Source organism: Lactuca virosa, chromosome 8 (genome assembly GCF_052849685.1).
Source record: "Lactuca virosa cultivar CGN04683 chromosome 8, Lactuca_virosa_CGN04683_v6, whole genome shotgun sequence".
Lineage (NCBI taxonomy): Eukaryota > Viridiplantae > Streptophyta > Magnoliopsida > Asterales > Asteraceae > Lactuca > Lactuca virosa.
This window is the reverse complement of record NC_136433.1, coordinates 224745558-224767412: the sequence shown is the minus strand read 5'-3', so window position 1 is coordinate 224767412 and position 21855 is coordinate 224745558.

Sequence of the window (21855 nt, the reverse complement as noted above, 5' to 3'; positions counted from 1 at the left end):
TGCTTGTATCCTATTCGATAGTGGGACAGAAAGGAGCTTCGTCAACCAAAAATTTAAACACTTACTTAAACACTCACCGCAAACACTAAAAGAAACCTTCGTTGTAGAAATGGCTAACGGCAAGACAGAGAGCTCTAACGAGATTTACTTAGGGTGTTCCCTCACGCTAGATAATCATTCGTTCCCAATAGATCTCATACCAGTAGCTATCCAGAGTTTCGACGTCATCACAGGCATGGACTGGCTGAGTCTTCATCGTGCCGACATTCTGTGCTTCGGGAAAGCAGTCCTCCTGAATCTACCGAATAACGAAACCTTGTTGATCTATGGAGACAAACCCAGTACGAGTCTTCGTATCATCTCGAGTATTCAAGCCCAGAAGTACTTGCGTAAGGAATATAGTGCATTCCTGGCGCACGTTGTCGATACGAGCCAAAAAATAAAAGACCTAAAAGACCTCCCCGTAGTGCGCGATTTTCCCGACGTCTTTCCGGAAGAACTCCCAGGATTACCCCTGCAACGTCAAGTCGAGTTCCGAATCGACTTAATTCCAGGGGCTACCCCCGTAACCAAATCGCCCTATCGTCTAGCACCTGCTGAGATGCAAGAACTATCCAGTCAACTTAACGAACTGCTCAGCAAGGGCTTTATAAGACCAAGCTTCTCACCCTGGGGAGCACTAGTCTTGTTCGTAAAGAAGAAAGACGGATCGTTCCGTATGTGCATCAATTATAGAGAATTCAACAAACTCACGATCAAAAATCGTTACCCCCTTCCGCGCATAGACGATTTATTTGACCAACTGCAAGGGGCAAGCTACTTCTCCAAGATTGATCTGAGATCCGGGTATCACCAGTTACGAGTGCTAGAGGAGGATATTCTGAAGATAGCCTTTCGAACTCGTTACGGACACTACGAGTTCGTAGTGATGCCATTTGGACTGACCAATGCGCCCGCAATATTCATGGACTTGATGAATAGAGTATGCCGTCCTTACTTGGATCAGTTCGTCATCGTCTTCATTGATTATATACTTATCTACTCTCGACGTGAGGAAGAGCATAGCGATCATCTACGACAAGTCCTACGAACCTTACGATCGGAGAAGCTTTATGCGAAGTTCTCTAAATGCGAATTTTGGATCCGAAGAGTCGAATTCTTAGGACACGTGGTTAGCGAAGAGGGAATCCACGTGGACCCTTCCAAAATTAAAGCCATTGAGAATTGGTCAGCACCAAAGACGCCTACATAAATTCGTCAATTTCTAGGCCTCGCTGGCTACTACCGCAGGTTCATTCAAAACTTCTCTCGAATCGCGAAACCTCTTACGACATTAACCCAGAAAGGCGTGGCCTTTGACTGGGAAGAGAAGCAAGAGAAGGCATTCCAAATGCTGAAGCGAGCCTTGTGCACCGCACCGATACTGTCCCTCCCGAAGGAACAGAAGACTTCGTGATCTATTGCGATGCGTCAAATCAAGGGCTCGGCTGTGTACTGATGCAACGAGGTAAGGTCATCGCCTACGCCTCAAGACAGCTGAAGACACATGAGGTCAACTACACCACCCACGATCTCGAACTAGGGGCAGTTGTGTTTTCCCTAAAGATCTGGAGACACTACCTGTATGGTACGAAGAGCACTATCTTTACAGACCACAAAAGCCTACAACACATATTCAATCAGAAGGAGCTCAATATGAGACAACGACGGTGGGTCGAGCTACTCAATGACTACGAATGCGAAATTCATTATCATCCGGGTAAAGCCAACGTGGTAGCAGACGCCCTAAGTCGGAAAGAATATTCTGGCCGAAGAGTCAAGCCATTAACAATGACTATCCATTCGCATCTATCCGCACAGATAAAGGAGGCTCAACTTGAAACCTTAAAACCTGAAAATGTAGCGGGAGAATCCCTGCGAGGAATGGATAAGAACTTGGAAGCCAAGGGTGACGGAGCCTTATATCTCATGGATCGGATCTGGACCCCGAAACACGGTGGCTTCAGAGACTTGCTCATGAAGGAAGCGCACAACACTCGATACTCCGTCTATCCAGGTTCAGATAAGATGTATCTGGATCTTAAAAAGTCATATTGCTGGCCTAACATGAAAGCAGAGATTGCTACCTTCGTGAGTAAATGTCTTACTTGCGCAAAGGTTAAGGTCGAATACCAGAAACCATCATGTCTACTTCAGCAACCGGAAATACCGGAGTGGAAGTGGGAGCGGATCACTATGGACTTCATAACCAAGCTACCCAAGACAACGGGTGGACTTGATACCATTTAGGTCATCATCGACAGATTGACCAAGCCCGCACACTTCCTACCCATCAAAGAAACCGACAAGATGGAGAAACTCACAAGAACATACATTCGGGAGATCGTACGACTGCATGTTGTTCCTAAATCTATTATCTCTGATAGATATAGTAGGTTCACTTCGAGGTTCTGGTAATCCCTACAAAGCTCCTTAGGAACGAGGCTAGACATGAGTACAACCTACCATCCACAGACCGACGGACAAAGTAAGAGAACTATCCAAATATTGGAGGATATGCTGCGAGCCTGTATGATCGACTTTGGGAAGGCTTGGGATACTCACTTGCCTCTCGTCGAATTCTCTTACAACAACTGTTATCACACTAGCATCAAGGTTGCTCCATTTGAAGCCCTCTATGGCCGGAAGTGCAGATCCCCTCTGTGCTGGGCTGAGGTGGGTGACACTCAATTAGCTAAAGGACAAATTCCTGACAACACTCTCACGAGTCCGGAAATCATTCGGGAAACGACAGAGAAGATCGTTCAGATTCATGAACGATTGAAAGCCTCTAGAGACCGACAGAAAAGCTACGCAGACAAACGAAGGAAACCTTTGGAGTTCCAGGTGGGAGACCGAGTCCTTTTGAAAGTCTCACCCTGGAAGGGCTTGATACGCTTCGGAAAGCGTGGAAAGCTAAATCCAAGGTACATAGGGCCTTTCGAGCTTCTTGCTAGAATCGGCCCCGTAGCTTACAAACTCAATCTACCCCACAAGCTTAGTAACGCACATCCTACCTTCCACGTCTCGAACTTGAAAAAGTGCCTATCCGACGAGACTCTTGTAATCCCACTCGACGAGATCGAGATCAACGAGAGCCTCAACTTCGTGGAAGAACCTGTAGAGATCATAGACCGAGAGGTCAAGCGAACGAAACAAAGTCGCATCCTGATCGTGAAGGTCCGCTGGAACGCCAAGCGAGAACCGGAATTCACATGGGAGCACGAGGATCAAATGAAACTTAAATATCCTCACCTTTTTACTTAGTTATTTGTAAGAACTTAGTTGCTTGAGCTCTAATTTCGGGACGAAATTCCCTCTAGCGGGGGGGATGATGTGACAACCCGAAGTTTCTAACTTATACATTCTTCATTTTCATTGAAGTTAGCCTCGTTTCGCTATTTTGTAATAAAGTTTTGGGTCTATATGAGTGCTTGAGGCTTGGTATAACCTTGATATGAGTCATAGGAAGGGTGAGAATGTGTGTAGCATCACTAAAACGAGCCAAACACACCCAACAAGGTGTGTGCGGCCACACACCCGAGTGTGCAGCCATCCAGCCGCACACAGCCAACCGCACACCCTCCTAGCCTCACTCTTCAGCCTATATAAAGGACCCTAAGTCAAACTTACACCCTTTTTCACACTCCTTCAAGCTGGAACATTATCTGTCAAGAGTTCTGTAAGGTCCTAATAAGGATCTTTACCAGTAGTCAAGCAACAAAAAATCACGAAAAGAAGAATAAGATGAAAAGAAACCGAGCTTGCACACGTTTATATTCAGAAAACGTCAGGTACAACTCGATGGGACTCTCTGTAAACGTAATGGCATCAACAACCACACAAAGACCTACACCTCCACTATTTATACTGAATGGGACCGCAAACGGGGTTTACGACCGTAAACAGGGTTTACGGTCGTAAACATGTTTACGGCCGTAAACTCTGTTTACGGTCGTAAACACACTTACTGATCTAAAACACGTAAACAACTCAATAACTGTGTTACAGACTCATACTGAACAAAATACAATGAAAGCCTAGACCAAACCATTTACTGGACCCTTCAATCTCCCCCTTGGTTTGGTGCTAGCTTGGATTCAGCTCTTTTCAAGCACCCGTACATCGGATTTTCCCATCGCTCCATTCCACACTTCATTCTCTATAATTTCAGCCACCATCGAAGTGTATTCTTTTGCAGCGGGCTCAAAAAGTTCTTCAGCCACCATGATCTGATGAATGGAAAGCTGGTGTATGTCCCACTTACCGAATTGAAGCAAATCCCTCTTGTCATATAGGCGGATACAATCGTCTTTGAGCTTGATGACAGCAGCATCTGTGGATTCATCATACACCCAGTATAACATGGATGTGAGAGATCCATCAGGATAATTTTGAAGAACGGGAACTTGCTTCACTTGAGCGGTAGCGGGCCACATCACTGACCGAAGTGGCTGACTAGTTTTGGGATCAATGATGCTAGGGTAAATCTTGATTATAGACTCAACAGTCTTCATTGAAGGGAATCCCTTTGCAACTTGATCTTCCAAAAATGATTTGAACTGACCCGCCCTGGGATTGTTTGATGGATTTGAGAAAGGAGCTTTAGATAGCTCCGTAAGATCAATTCTTGTAAAGGAATTAAAATCGAGAACATCCTTGTATAACTCAGTGTTTCCGCTCTTTCTCCTTACCATAAACATATTCATCGTGTCATGGAATCCCCACGAGATGATTCCTGACCGATCACCATAGACGTCTCTGAAACGATGTTCGCCTAGATCTGTAACGGTGATCTTTTGTTGATCCCAAGGGGCATTATGTTCTTAGCTCCTCTTGAATAAAAGTTGACCTTTTTCAGTTGATTTGGCCAACTTAGTGCGTTTCAACTTCGTTATACTCGGAGCTTGAGTCGGTTCTTTTTCAAAGCGATTCACAACGGTGGTGGTCTTGGTAGATTGTGGAGCTATGGGAACATCTTGGTTGGGAACATAGATCTGCGGCTTGTCAACGGATGACTTGAATTCGTCGCTAAATTTATCTTCCAACTTCTTCTTTAAATCGTAGTAGCTGGCGGTCAGTAGGCCAAAATGTGTCTGAAGATCCGTAATCTGTTTTGTCTTCAGAGCTTTGTCTTCGGTAAGCTCAGCCACTTGAATATTGAGCTTTATGTTCTCAGTTTGAAGGTCTGCGACCTTGATATCAAGCTCAATATTTCTCTGATCCAACTCAACATTTTTCTGGTTCAGAGTATCGATTTGTTTCTGAAGTCCAAGAAGGGAAAGACGCTCTTCTCCTGAGCTGCCACCCCCGATAGAAATTCCTTTGCCGTGTGGGGAAGGCGTTGAAAATTATTCTTCGGCCAAGAGCCTGGCTAGCTTAACAGAGGTAGCATCATGCTCTGGCCTAGGAGGAGAGAAATCCATTGGGAAGGAAGAGCCACCAGCTTCGAAGAAGGTACTAGGACCTTCATTTATAGGTTCAGATGAGACTATAACTGGAGTTGTTGTTGGTTGAGCCGTAAAACTTTGAAGTGCACTAGAATCAGTAAATCCCTGTCTAGGGTCGAGTCTTCGTCTTTTACTTGGAGGAGGAGAGGCTAGTGTGGCTGGGTGATCACTTTCCAACGGCGCAGAAGTAGGTAAAACAACATCAAGGGGAGGAATCCCTGACGCTGTCACCATAGGAATTGCTATTTCCGCCGATGGATTGGTAGGAGGAGGTGTGGCTTCGAGAACGTCTTCTTTTTCCCTTGTCTCTGTTGCTAGAGGAGCAACTTCATCGACATTGTCAAGCAATGTATTGAGGTTCATCCCGGTTATAAAATCTTCATTACTCCCAAAATTGAGAGGGATTTCATCGTTGTCGAATCCTATGAGGTTGAGGTCTTCGTATAAATGAGTTTCCGTTCCAGACCCCTCATGGTAATCTCCTTGCACCTGAGCAGATGTCAATTCGTGTTCCTCAGCTACTTGAGCATTAATAGCTGGAGTTTCGTCTTCATCATGATCTGAAACAGTAATGACATCTTCAGAAACAACCCTCTCGGAAGAAGTGGGCTCAGATGACATTTTGTCTGAAGTCCCATGAGACTCGGAAGATTCATTGATTTCAGCGAATTTTCCGAACTTCTCGAGAGGATGTAAGCCCTGGAAAACGACTTTGCCCTTTCGATTTTGCTTGATTAGACCAACTGTGTGTGGGCCTAGTGACTTTATATCCAGCTTGTCACCGTCCTTGATCATCTCCGGGAATTGGTTGTCGATGAACACCTGAATAAATCTCGGGTATAACAAGAATGCATCTCTGGTTCCCCGGGATATAGCATTTATGTTCACCAAAAACGCATCTAGAATGAACTTTGAGAAGTTGAATTTTATGCCAACAGCCAATGAAACTATTGCCCCTGTGTTCCGAAGAGAGATTTCATCAGCTCCTGATCTCCTCCCCGATATGCAGCTCACGAACAAGTGTGCCAAAAATCTCCAGTAGGGAGGCAATAGCTTCTTCACCCTGGGAGGGTAGATGCCCTCATATCCCATCCTTCTGAGAATCCTTTGAACATCATCAATCCCAATTTCAGTAGGAAAATCGGGTTGATCATTGATCAACAATGTGTCTCTGATATATTGCTCGGAGATTACGATCTTGCATCCTTTGACCATAACTTTAACAGCAAATGCACCATTTTCTTTTGATATCTTGGCCGTCTACCAGAATTCTCGGATAATGTTCTGATAAATAACGGGATTCACAGTGATGGCACAGGACAGACAGCACTCTCTTAATCTGTAGATCATTGATTTGAATTCTCCATGAGCGACCAAAGGTTCATCCAACACAATCGCCAGGTTGTACATGTCTGCAAACTTGAGATTCTCCATTGATCTGCACTAAACAGGCCAAGTAAGAAAACAAATATTTAACAATTTAAAGCTTTAAGTTTTCTTAATTAACTTTAAAAATTAGTTTGACCACAAAAAAATTTGAGTTTACGGTCAAAATTAGTCAACATTGAGTTTACGGTCAAAGTGGGTCAAACTGGGTTTACGGTCCAAACTGGTCAACTGACCGTAAACTGAGTTTACGGTCGTAAGCTCAGAGGAGTTTACGGTCGTAAAGCCAAAGTGAGTTTACGGTCGTAAGGCCAAAAAAGGGTTTACGGTCGTAAGGCCAAATTGAGTTTACGGTTCTTGAATCTCCCAAAACCGTAAACCCTCCCAGAATGCCGACGAACACTAAAACCCAGATTACTCCTCCAGTTTTGATCGATTCGATGAACAAGTAGCATATCCCCAGTCGGTTTTAGCATGCCTTCGAAGTAGACTAGTCGATTTCGCAAAAACTCACAGAAAATTTTTCGAGGAGAGAGAGTAGAGAGAGAAAGGAAGCTTGCGGTTGTAAAAGGGAGAAGTAGGAGAGGAAGGGTTTACGGTAGTAAACTTTTCCTTTTATACTCCCTTAACTTTTACCTGTCTCCCACACAGTGTAAGGCCCAGTCCAAATTCCGATTATATTTTTCAAAAATAAACATTTTGAGGATATTAAAATAAAAGTAAAATTAAAATTAAACTAAAAATAAAAATAAAATAAACTAATTTCTAAAATTTAAGAATTAAAATGTTTAAAAATTAAATTTTTGACAATTATTAAAAATAAAATTAAAAACTAAAAATAAAAATAAAAATAAAATAAAATAAAAATAAGAATAAACACAGACAAGAATTTATCTTAGAATTTACTGAAAATTTTTCTTGTGATACTGGGATCAAAGTTGTTAGACAGCCTTAATCCACTTGTCGGTACTTTTAATCTTCACATCTTTGTCTGGTCGATCGCCGGTATTGTGGTCCACTTAAACACGAAAAATTGTGACAGATTTAGGACATACTATTAGTTGCAAGACAGGGTGATCCTAAGTTCCTAGATACTATATCTGATCCTAAGTTCCTAGATACTATATCTTAAGGACCATTCAGCTGACGACGACCAGGGATATTGTTGAGCACCTAAATTGAGCAGCGAGATCTATAAACAATCTGTGAGTGTTCAATTGTTAATTGTACTAGAACATGGTTCCCGCTTCCTGATATGCTCCGATAATCAAGAACTTCCGAGATACTCCTTACTTTAGGTGAGCAAACTATTATTCATAGAGAGGATAGATTTAGATTATTATTAATTATAGTTTTTAGAGGGATTGAGAAGTAGAAGGTTGCATATGCTGTGTACCAGGTCGGATTGTTAATCACACAAAGGAGACAACATATGGCTAACAGATAGGAAGAATTTCATAGATATAATATGCAGAGAAATAGATTTGCATATGTTGCAGGCCAGGTCGGATCTCTTCCAATCACGTAAAGGAAGCAACATATGACTAACAGTAAGAGAGAAAGAAAATAATTTTCTACAGACCTACTTTATCGGAATTCCCCAGTCGCCCCATCAATATCGGAATTAAGGACAGAATCCGCACATCGAGGAAAAGTTAATCCACGGTTCCAGATATAGGTTCTTTAGTGTGACTAGTAGGTCCCATATATATCTCCCTGCTCAACCTATCCATGCGTCGTATTGTCAGGCTAAACGGATCTAACTAGGTCAAGATTTGTCAAGTCTATAATTTCTTAAGTTCAACTATGCCTAGTCATGTCCATTTAGAATCTTTCGTGCCTACGAGCGCATCAAACCAGAGCATAGACCCTTCAACTTTGGGTACGTTACGCAGACTCAGATTGCCTGTTATCACTTGATAATATCACTTCCCAGTACAATATCAACAAGCAAAACTGTAAACGACAATATTTTTGATTTTTTCTGAATTTTTAATGTTTTTGGATTTTTGAATGTTTTCTGAAAAAAATAAAACAGAAATAACACTATTTTTGGATTTTTTTTAATTTTCTAATTTTTGATTGGTTTTTGTTTATTTCTCCCCCTAAATTTGTGCATGGGAGAGAATGAAATGACTAAAATGCGCAAATTTAATCTAAGCCTAAAAAATATGTAATCCTCAAAACGAATCATTTTCAAAAATCCGACAAGCACATCGAATCGAGCTTTGTTAAAAGGCTTGGTGAACAGATACGCCACATTATTGGCAGTGGGAACCTGTTCTAGCCTGATGAGCGAGCACTCATAACAATCTCTGATAAAATGAATTTTGATATCAATGTGCTTGGTTTTGGAATGTTGGACCGGATTCTTAGTGATTTGGATTGCAGCCTCATTATCACAGTGAATTGGGGTTTCTAGATAATTCAAACCGTAGTCCAACAGCTGATGTTGGATCCAGATAACTTGAGAACAGCAGGCAGATGCAGCAACGTATTCCGCTTCAGCTGTTGAGGTAGAGACGGTATGTTGTTTCTTGCACTGCCACGACACCAGCCTATCACCAAGGAATTGGCACCCTCCTGATGTTGATTTCCTGTCAAGCTCATAGCCTCCATAATTACTGTCAGCAATAGCATATAAATCAAATTCAGAATTCTTCGGATACCAAAGACCCAATTTTCGGCTGCCTTTAATATACCGAAAAATTCTTTTGACAGCAATAAGATGTGAAAGTTTAGGATTAGCCTGATAGCGAGCGCATTGACAAACTGCAAACATGATGTCGGGACGACTTGCAGTAAGATACATCAACCATCCGATCATCGATCTATAGTGAGTTCGATCTACGGATTCGCCATCAATATCTGGATTCAGCAGGGGTCTTTCAGCCATTGGTGTCGATGCAGGTTTTGCGTCTTCAAACCCGAACTTCTCAAGAATATCCTCCACATACTTTGCTTGATGTAGCAGGATTCCGGTTGAATTTTGTTTGACCTGAAGCCCCAGAAACATGGTCATTTCACCCAGTGAACTCATCTCAAACCGCTTCTTCATGACGCCTTCGAATTCTTTGCAAAGCTGTGGACTGGTAGACCCGAAGATAATGTCGTCAACGTAGATCTGAACCAGTATCTGATCATTACCCACATGCTTGATGAATAAAGTTTGATCAATAGTGTCGTGAGAGTATCCATGCTCGAGCAAGTGCTTTGTTAGAGTCGCATACCATGCTCGAGGAGCTTGATGTAACCCATACAATGCCTTGTCCAACTTGTAAACACGATTAGGAAACTTTGAGTTAACAAACCCAGGAGGTTGATCAACATAAATTTCTTCCTTCACCTTGCCATACAAGAAGGCAGTCTTGACATCCATTTGGTAGACCGTGAAGTTCATGTAGGAAGCATATGCGATAAAGATACGAATAGCCTCCAATCGAGCAACTGGCGCATAAACCTCAGTATAGTCAAGACCCTCAACTTGTCGAAACTCACGAACCACCAACCTTGCTTTATTGCGCACTATTACACCAGAATCGTCTTGCTTATTGCGATAGACCCAACACGTGTCAAGAGACCTTTTGCCCTTCGGTAACTCAACCAACTTCCAAACCCCGAGCTTTTCAAACTGATTTAGCTCTTCATGCATCGCATCTACCCAGCTGGGCTCATTCAAAGCCATTTCAATGTTTTGGGGCTCTATTTGAGATATAAAGCAAGAATAGAGACATGCATTGACATCTCCACTCTGACTTCTGGTTTTAACTCCGTCACCCAGCTGGCCAATGACGTTATCGATCGGATGATCGCGTTGAATTCTTGAAGGAATGTCTTGGCTGATATCATTGAGTGAAACAGGAAGAGTGTGGATGTTGAAATCTCCATCATTTGCTGGTTGATCCATATGTGATGAATCTTCTACAAACTCATTTGGAATTTCTTCAGGAAAGAGTAGTTCTATAAAAGTTGAAGTGGTAGCGAAAGTATCTCTAGACATGAACTCTCTTTCAATAGGGGTAAGAGGTGTAGCATCAGCATCAGGAGTTCTATCTTGAACTTTAGACTCTGGACTAGTAGGTTGATCAGATGACTCCCCCTCAGGTGGAGCAGAAGGCTCCCCTTCAGATGGAACAGAGGACTCCCCCTCAACCGTTGGAGGTCTGTAGACAACTTCTTCGTCTTCGTCTTCGTCAGGAACAATCTTCGAACCAGAAGAGGATCCATTTGAGCCATCTGAAGACACATTTAAGGATTTGAAAAGTGATGTGTAATCTAATAGCCAGTCAGGACCCACTCGAGTGTCTGTTTCATTCGCCTCCAACCAGCGCACGTCATAGGATTCGACAATATGCTTAGTCTTCTTGTTGTAAACCCTATAAGTGGTGCACGCAACATACCCTACAAAATAACAATCGTCGGCTTTGGCATTGAATTTAGGGTTGGATTCCAAGTGAAGAAGGGTGCAAGGGAAGCCAAATACACGGAAATGGCTGACTGAAGGCTTGTGGCCATAGAGAATCTCGTACGGTGTCTTCATCTGAGCTTTGTTGATTAGAACACGATTCTACACATAGCAAGTAGTGTTAATCGCCTCGGCCCAAAAGAAAACAGGTAATTTGGAATCACAAAGCATTGTCCTTGCAGCATCTTTTAAGGTTCTGTTTCTCCTTTCAGCAACACCATTTTGTTGAGGCGTGTGAGTAGAGCTGTATTGATGCACGATCCCCTTTTCTGCGCAAAAATGGTCAAGAACGGCATTCTTGAACTCAGTTCCATTGTCAGTGCGAAGTGCCTTCACCTGGTTGTTGGTTTGTTTTTCAATCATCACAATGAACTGCTTTATCAGATCAGCGACCCCCGCTTTGTTGGATAAGAAAAAGACCTACGTAAACCGAGAGAAATCATCGATCACAACGAGACAGTACGAGCTTCTGTTAATGCTCAGGACGTTGACCGGACCAAATAAGTCCATGTGTAATAATTGGAGCACCTGACTGATTGAGTTGACATGCTTGGGCAGGTGTGGTTTTTGATGGTGTTTGCCTTGAGCACAGGAAACACACTTCTCAAATGTAATAAAGTCTCTGACAGGTAAGCCTCAGACCATCTCATTCTTAGCAAGGCGATTCAGGTTTTTCGCGTTAGCATGACCGAGCCTTCGGTGCCACAACATTGCGTTTTGTTCGGAGACTTTTGAGAAAAGGCAAGTGACTTGTTCCAGGAGATTGGTGTTCATGTCAATAATGTAAGCATTCCCATCCCGCTTAGATTTGACGAGGATCCACTCTTCCGGGATGACAATGCCTGGCTTGAGAATCATACATTCTTTATCGGTAAAATGGGTAGAATAGCCTTTGTGGCAGATTTGGGAAACACTCAACAAGCTGTGCTTTAACTCGGGAGCGAAGTTGACATTCTCAAAGCTTAGCACTCCATTTGTAACAGTTCCTCTTTGCGTGATCTTGCCACCATCTCCGCCCGTGAAGGAAACATACCCCCCGTTAAAAGATTGAATTTCGCTCAATTGGGAGATGTCTCCAGTCATATGCCGGGAGCAGCCGCTGTCGACGTACCAAGGACGAACGACATTCCTCCGCAACTGTCCCTGCAAAATGAGCGAAATCATTTAGATTTAGGAACCCAGGTCATCACTGTCCTGGATTTCCTTTTAGCTTTCTCTGATTTATCCTTTAATGATTTCAAATTAGGATCCTCATGCCTAATCACTTCAGAGGATGGTAATGATGGATTGGAAATTGATTTGGGCATCCAATGATATTTAGGTTTTATAACATTCTCTGGTGGTTTTGAAATAGATTTCCTTTTAGTTTGCACTGAGCCTCTGGATGTTCTACCAGAAGTGGTTGAAGATCCATAATGGCTTTTTGACGAAAACGATCTTGGCGGAGCCTTGTTCGTTTTTGGCAAACTATTTTGAACTTTGTTAGTAAAAACCTTTTTATTCTTTTGAAAGACAGCCCTTTTTCTGCTTCTATCATCTTTCCAATCATCATTTCGAGAACGACTTCTTGAGGATTTTCTAATTAAAGACCTTCCTCGAGATTCGTTCTCTCCTCTTGGTGACAAATAGTTCATAAAGATCCTATTTTGACAATTCCTAGCTATATAACCACCAACACCACAATTAAAACAAATCTGTTTATTATCTGAACTTGTACTGCATTTTTCAGATTTATTTTCTTGACAGACACTCTTACTCTTTTTAGAAGAACATGCATGAGAAATAGGTTGTGAGATAAGTGAGGGTGCCTCAGATGGTGTGACTTGTGGAATTGATGGTTTTTCATGAGAATCACTAGCATCAGAATTACCAAACAGTTCATCAAACATATCAAAGAAATTAAATTCAACAGAATCAGAAGTAGAAACATCACATAAAACATTATCAGTCTTAACATCAGAATCACAAATAGAAACAGAAATATCACAATTAGGAACATAAACAGAAACTCCAACTCCATGCTTCGCCTGATCTAAGGGTTGTGTTGAGAGAAAAACTTTGAGACACACTTGAACAAACGTTAGAACAAGTAGTAATGCGGAATAGTTTATCTCGAAGGATCTAAAAGCTCAACAATAATATTAATAAGTTAGAGTTAGATAGTTAGAGAGTTAGTTGCGGAAAAGTAAATAAATAGAAATGACAACAATTGTTATATCAAGTATACACAAAAGTTGATTCATAACAAGGAATGCATTCAAACCAACTTAATAAGGAAGATCAAACTTAGTGATTAAGTCACAGAAGACTTGCTCCGAAGAGGGATTATGATCAGCAGAATTATGATAAGATTTATGTAAGAAGAGAAGAGTAAAGAGAGATACAGAGATAACTTCAGAAATGTGTATTCAGATAGAATGCATAAGTTATCGGTTACGAATACAAGAGAATGAGCTATTATTTATAGAGACTCATGAAGTACACTAGATTACAACTGTATGAGTAGCCATGCAAGGCTTACTGGATAATAGAGCGTATTATAATAAAGACAAGTGAAGTAATCTAGCTAAATTGACTGCGGTAGATTGACTCCGATTGCGGTTGCAGTTACTGATGAACAAGATGACTGCGGGTGTTGAACCGTTGCGGTATCAGAAATGGTTGCGGTAGCTGAAGTTCAAGAGGGTCACTTTTATGATTCAACAATTTCCCCCTAAGTGACCTCTTTAACTTCGGTTCAACAAAACTTCCTGATGTTTTCCAGCCAATTGATCCTTCTTAAGATCTCGAATTTGACTTCTGCGGTAGTATGCTTCGATCTTTCAGCTCCGACTCTGCAGATGTCATGCTGCTTTCTTGTGAGTCGATGCATGGCAGTCATAGGAATGAAATATTTGACATTGTCAGTCTTCCTTTTGAATATGACTCCAAGTTCAGGAAAGTTTGTTGCGCCTAAGGATCTTTCTTGAAAGCCTTCGGTAGTCATTGGCGTAGGTTCAAGAGGTGGGAGGTCAAACTTCTTGAGGATGGTGGGGTAGATATCCGCATCTATCTTGGCAAAGTCGCAGACAGTTTCCTTTAGAAAAGTGTTGGCCCTTTCAAGCGCAATCTTCATTTTGGGGTGCTTTTCTGATTTGTTTTGAAACACCTTGGCAATCAGGAAGATTTCTTCCGGATTCATGCAAGGGAAGTCTGCCTGGGTGCGGACGTAGTCATGCTCCCTTCTCATGAGGGTGTACTGGATGTAGTCAGCCTTCATGAACTTCCGGACTTTGTAGTTCTTGACTGCGGATGGTCTATCGTTAGAACATATATTTTCAATGGAGGAGGCATGTTTAGCGTGAAAAAGACTAAGTCTCTCAAACTCCATTGGCAGTCTCTTGTGGTCAGGAAGGCTACGGTCGAATTGCTCAAATACTGTGAAGAATTTGGCATTTGGTGAAATTGGTACATCCCAGTAACCGTCCGAGGGGGGTTCAGCGTAGGTACGGTGGGGTCGGTAGTCTTCATCCAGCAGCCTGCGGTGCGGATTGATCCAAGAATTTATCAAGGATTCGTCCATCATTGTATCAAAACCGCATTCTCTCCAAATAAGTTCTGCCAGTTTGGCTGCCTTCCAGTCTTGTTTTCTTTGGGCAGTGGCAGGGGAATCAGTGGTGCTTGGAGAGGACATGTTTTCAGCCAAGTTTTTGAAGTGGGGGGGAGTTTATGGCTTTTCTGGAGTGACTTCCCTCGGTGGAGTGTTATGTGGTGGAGTGTGATGAGAAGGTGTAGGTGTGGGAATTTTCTCTGTGATGATGGGGGGCTTTGATGTTGAGAGATGGATGGATCCGAGTGATGGACTTCTTCTTCTTCACTTCCCCCTCTTGAGGGATGCAACGGAGGAGCTTCCTCAAGCCATTGTTTAAGTCCATCAACCTTGGCAAAGACTTCTTGGAATTGAGCTTTGAGGGCTTCTGCCAATTGTTGATTGTTGGGAATGGAGGGGTTGAAGAGTAGCCCGTGGATTTCTTTTATGAGCCGGAGGATCTCTGGACCATGGAAGTTGGAGGACAGGGATTTCTGCAGTCTGTTAATTGTGGCTTGAAGAACAGAGATAGTGGACTCATAAGCAGTATGAGTCTCACCTATCAATTTCTTAGACTGAGTGGCTTGATCCGCGATGGCCGCTTGGAGATCCGTTTTGATTGTGGTCACCTCAGTGATGAGGCGTTCCGCTGCAGCCATAAATTCCTTGTGGTCCGCCTTGCGATTGTTGTCAAGGGACCGGATCCCCATCTCTACTTTGAGAGTGATTCTATCTGCAGCCATGCGTTCCCTTGTTTCCAGACGTTCAATACGTTCGATCAGGGACTGCGGTCCCGAGATGTCTTCTTGTTGCGGTTGAGTGGGCTTGACCGCAGCTAAGATCTGATCGACTTTGGCTTGTAAGCTCATGAAGTCCTTCCTGGTGACAACATTCTTCTTCTTTTTCTTCTTTTCTTTTAGCTTGCAAGTTGAATGATGAGAACCGCTGGATTCCTCTTCCTCATCAAACATCATGAGGGCATCATCTGAGGGGCTGGGCTTGTTGACCTCCTGTATGTCTTCATCATCAAGACCGAAGGTGGGAGCTGAACTTACTTCGATTGCGGTTCCTTCGTCTTGAGATTCATTGATTGTTGGAGTAGGAATATGATTGGGAGTTGGAGTAGGAGTTGGAATTACTCTGGAGGTACCTGCAGCTTCTCCTGTGGCTTGAGCATTACGGATCGTTTCAGCCATTTCGTCCATCCAGTCTTGAACTTTGAGAAAGGTGGCTACGGTATTGGCATTGCTGATAGCATTTGCCCAATACTTGGCCACGGACTGGATTTCCTGCTCTTTTTGCTGTTGCTGCTTGATCTGTTGTTCCTTGCGGGATTGGAATGCCCTTCTGAAGGCAACATATTTCTTTTTGTCTGACTCGGTTACAGGTGTGTACCGTAACCATGAGTCATTAGATTCTTCTCCGTCAAATCCTTGGAAACGCACCGAAGTGTCCTTCGGGTCCACGGATCCTTTCACGTTTGTGCTCACCATGCCTAAACCACCTGCTGCAGATGTAAGCAGAGTAGGATTTCCTGAGCTTCCTTGGTCTCCTTGACCCGTGGTCAAGTTTGGCCTGGGCTCAGTTCTGGCATGGGCGAAAGAAGTGCCCTGCGGTTGGGAAGGTGTTTGCAGTGTTTGGGTGACGTTCAAAAGGATGGAGTGCAACTCCTCAGGCGAAAAGAAATGTAGTCGGGCAGCCCTGGAGACCTTAGGGCGTGCACCAGTATCATCCCCTTGGGAGTGAACTCGGGGGAAGTCTCCACGATGTTGTGAATCAGACTCACTTTCTGAGTTTGATTGGAAAATGATTGTGGTGTTGAATGGGTCTGCGGCCACCCCAAGGACTACTGGAGCCTTTTGAGAGGCTTCAGTATAGGTCCGGTCACGCATTTGGCCAGTGGTTGCGGTTTTCCGTTTCTTAAGGATGGTAATTGGTTGCGCATCCTCAGAATCACTATCAGGTGTAGGTGCGGATGGTTTGGTTTTGCGTTTCTTGGTTGGTGCGGTTGGTTTGGGAGCATCCTTCTTAGGTGTTCTTTGTTTCTTCTTGGTGGCCAATTGCTTTCTTCTTTGAGAAAGATTGGAGAGTGTAGTGGCAGAAGGGACTGCGGTACCTTCAGGGTTAACAATTGCGGATGTTTGTGGAAGAGGCGGGGTAGGAGGGTATGGGGCAATACCTTCCGTAGCCTCAATGTGATCTGAGACATCAGCAGTCTCAAGACCAAGTGTTGTAAGAATGTGGGTAGGGAGTCTGCGGATAGGTCCAAAAACAGTTTGATCAGAGGAAGGATTGTACCTTTTAAGATCCTTAGTGACAAAGAAGTTGATGTCACTGCCCATATCAATTCCAGCGTCCGCATGAAGGTCTGATATGCAGAGAGACCAGAATCTTGCAAATGTGAGCTCGGTTGGATTCTCCTTTGGGCTTTCTTTGGGAATGTATTGAAGGAAATCGTCCCATAAGATCTGCCCGTAATTGACATCATGTCCGGTGAATATGCTCCATACCAATTCCAATAGCTTTAGTCCCATATTGTCTATGCCTCCGGTTCTGCCGGATAGACAGCGGATTATGAAATGGCACACAAACTATCAAACCGCAGGCAATTGGTTTTTCTTGAACTCACCAATTCCTCGAATTGGTTTTTGATACCCCATTTGGTAAAGGGCAGAGGTAACGTCCGTCATGGAAGGAGAAAAGATCTTGATGGATGGATGTACCAGAAGGTTTATGGCAGTGAGAAACTTTTCTTTGGACAGGATGACCAAAGAATCGTTAATGAGGTTGAGGTGAACTTCTTGAGGGTTTTCAATTGGGCGGTAAGCAGAAAATGCACATTTGAAGAGGGTAGAAACTGGAACAACATCTATAAAGGCATCGAAGGGGCCATAGAGTGGATGGTTCTGCAGAAATTTGATCATAAGCTTGGTTGGAGCATTGTATGAAGAATGATCTTCAAACACTGCTATGGAATTGCTTGAAGCAATCGTTGGAGAGTCTGAACCAGTGGGATTCATCGAGCCTGAAGCTTTGGATTGTTTCTTTGATGCACCTGATTTCACCATTTTAGAAGATTGAGAGAAGAAGTGGAAAACTGAGTTCTTGAAGGTTTTGAGAGAAAAGGTTCGATGTTCATAAAGCGTAAAGTGATTTTGGGGAAGAAGATGGGTATATAAAGGGGGTGAAAAGTTTTTAACCCTAGGTAAAAGTGAGGATAAGGAAAAAAACGTCGTTTGGAATTTGGAGGGAAATCTTTGGATAAAGGATTAAATCTCAGCCACAAATAATTAAAACGGTTTAAAAAAGATTTGGGAGATTTACCAAAAGAGGGTTTGCATTTGATGAAAAGTCAGACCTCAATCGATGTGTCAGGTGGTCGTGGGGTGATGGGACGTGCTGGGGAGAGGAAAAGACAGATTAAGGATGTGATTATGGAATACGTGCTTTTTGTCGTCATGCCTAAAAATAGGTCTGACACAAGGTTTATTCAGAAAACGAATGAGACAGTTTCTTAAGGGAATGTTTTTTTTAATGTTCTATTTAATGAAGGATCATTAAATAGCACACAAGGATTCAAGAGTTGATGAAACAGTTGAGAAATTATCACAATGATCGCGGATGGTAACTTCATTGAGGATGGGAACATCATCGCGGATAGAAAGATCATTGCAGGTGAGAACGTCATCGCGGATGGAAATTTCATTGGGGATGGAAAGATGAATGACTGCAGTATAAGAACTGAAAAGAGCACTTGTACAAAGATTAGTAATAACAAACAATAAGGACCCATGAGAGATAAGTATGATTTATGGTTGCGGTACCACGACTGCGGTACCTAAACCATCTATCATAAGTAACTCTCAGTTAGAACCGCAACGGAGACCAAGGATGGTCCGTGGTATCTATCAATTCAAAAAGAATTGAGGGTCTGGATTCATCATTCCTAACATTTGGAGGAAGGTGTTAAGCTTTGTGGAGTCGAGCACTTTTGTGAACACATCAGCAATCTCTTCATGAGAAGGGACAAAGATGAGTTCAATGTTACCTTTCAAGATGTGGCCTTTGATGAAATGATACCGTAGTTCAATATGCTTAGTCTTGGAGTGCTGAATTGGATTGTGAGAAATAGAAATAGCACTTTCAGAGTCACAATAGATCGGTATCCGCAACATTCTATACCCGTAGTCCAATAGTTGAGTTTTCATCCAAAGGACTTGAGAGCAACAGCTGGTTGCGGCCACATACTCAGCTTCTGCGGTAGACAGAGAAACACAACTTTGTTTCCTTGAGGACCAGCTGACGAGTCTTCCACCCAAAAATTGACATCCTCCTGAGGTACTTTTGCGGTCCAATTTGCATCCGGCGTGATCCGCATCTGTGAAAGCTTGCAGGCTGAAGTCATTGCCTGCGGGGTACCATAGACCAAGAGACTTGCTTCCTTTGAGGTACCGAAGGATTTGTTTGGATGCGGTCATATGTGACACTTTTGGGTCAGCCTGATACCTTGCACATACACCAGTTGCAAAGACAATATCTGGCCTGCTTGCGGTGAGGTGCATCAAAGAACCAATGATACCTCTATAAGTCTTGTGATCCACAGATTCGCCTGCGGGATCAGCAGAGATCTTATAACCGAAGGCCATGGGGACCTTAGCAGAAGAACAGTTGTCCATGGAATATTTCTTTAAAAGTTCAGTGATGTATTTTTCTTGATGAATGAATATCCCTTGCGGAATTTGTTTCACTTGAAGTCCTAGAAAGAAGTTAATCTCTCTATTCATGCTCATTTTGAACTTGTTGGTCATGAGCTTAGCAAATTCATTCACCATTTCTTGATCAGTTGATCCGAAGATGATATCATCCATATATATTTGTACCAGCATAAGGTGGTCACCATTTGCTTTTCTAAATAATGTGGGGTCAATCACTCCTCTCTTGTACCCGGATGAGACAAGGAATTCAGAAAGAGTCTCATACCATGCTCTTGGGGCTTGCTTTAGACCGTAGACTACTTTTTCAAGCTTGTAGCAATGGTCTGGGAATTCAACATTTTCAAAACCTGGAGGTTGCTGAAGGTAAACCTCTTCTTTTAGTTCCCCATTGAGAAAGGCACTCTTAACGTCCATTTGGTGTACCTTGACGTTCTTGTGGGCTGCGTATGCTAGGAAGATCCGGATAGCTTCCATGCGTGCTACCGGAGCATACGTTTCATCGTAGTCAATTTCTTCAAGTTGACTATACCCCTTTGCAACTAGCCTTGCCTTGTTTCTGACTACCACACAAGATTCATCCAGCTTGTTTTTGAACACCCATCTAGTGCCAACAATGGAGTGACCACGTGGCTTCGGAACGAGCTGCCAAACTTTGTTTCTTTGAAATTATTCTAGCTCTTCTTGCATCGCAACTATCCAGTCTGGTTCGAGCAAGGCTTCTTTGATCGTTCTGGGCTCTACCGAGGACATAAAAGCTGCATAGTGACAGTGATCAGATAGGTCCTGGGAAGATCAAGTCTGGATGCCTGCGGATGGGTTGCCGATGATTTGACCTGGTGGGTGGTCCTTCGTCCATACATGTAGACGGGGCTGCAGATGATCAGCAGCTGCGGTAGAGGGAATATCTTGAATATCAGGAGAATCTGCGGTTGGAGAGGGCAGTTCCCCCTGGATTTGAGAACATCCTGCTGAGTCATCTTGGTTTGTTGGAACGAGAATGGAGTTTTCTTGAACAGTTGGGAGAGGTTCCCCCTGGATTGCTGATGGGAGTTCCTCTGGAACCTGAGAAGGTTCCCCCTGGACTGCGGATGGGAGAGTGATAATCCTTGGATCGGTTCTAGTGTCAATGTTTTCTATGATTTCGTCATCCGAATCCGATGATACGTTTGATGGTAATGCTTCTCTGCGGGTGGGACTTTGAACAACATCAAGTACTGGAACCTCGACGGTTGTTGCTTGATCCGAAGTAGATCTTTCCCCCCTCAACCGGAGAGGTGAAAGTATTGAGAGATGCTACTTCATATAGAGATGGTCCAGAAACATCAGCGTGTTGTTGTTGAGCTGCGGGTGACACAAGAACTTCGGATAGTTTCGCCGTTTCAACAGGGTCGAAAAGATCGTCATAATTGACTTCAACTAGATTTAAGGGACCTGAAGAGGCAGGAATATCGCTTTCCATGATTGCGGTGGTTTCAGTGGATGGAGGGGCGTTGCGGATGTGAGAATCATCAAATTTCACATCGAAGCTTTCAATGATCAGCCTTGTACGCCTGATGAGCGCTCGATAAGCAACCCTGTTAGTGGAATAACCAAGGAATATGCCTTCATCAGACTTCAGTGCAAATTTGTTGAGCTGATCTCTGTTGTTGATCACGAAACATCTACAGCCAAAAATATGAAAGAAGCGAACATTTGGCTTGCGGTTGTTAAGGCCTTCATATGGTGTTTTATTGAGGCGTTTGCACACAATGCTTCGGTTTTGGACAAAGCATGCGGTTGCTACAGCTTCAGCCCAGAAGTAGAGAGGAAGATGGGCGAAGTTAAGCATGGATCTGGCTGCTTCTACTAGTGTGCGGTTCCTTCTTTCAACTACTCCATTTTGTTGCGGTGTATATGGGGCTGAGAAGTTGTGAGAGATGCCCTTTGACACCAAGAAACTGTTGAGAAGATGATTAGTGAACTCAGTGCCATTATCACTGCGGATGCGTCTAACTGGAAGCTTGATCTGAAGTTCGATTTCTTTGATGAAGTTGATGAAAATCTGCGGTGTCTCTGATTTGAGTCTGAGGAAGAAGACCCATGTGAAGCGTGTATAGTCATCAACAATAACCAATATGTACTTATTGTGGTGGAGACTGGCTACGGTTGATGGACCGCAGAGATCAATGTGCAATAGCTCCAGTGGTTCAGAAATAGAAGAGTCCATTACTAGAGGGTGACTTGCTTTGGATT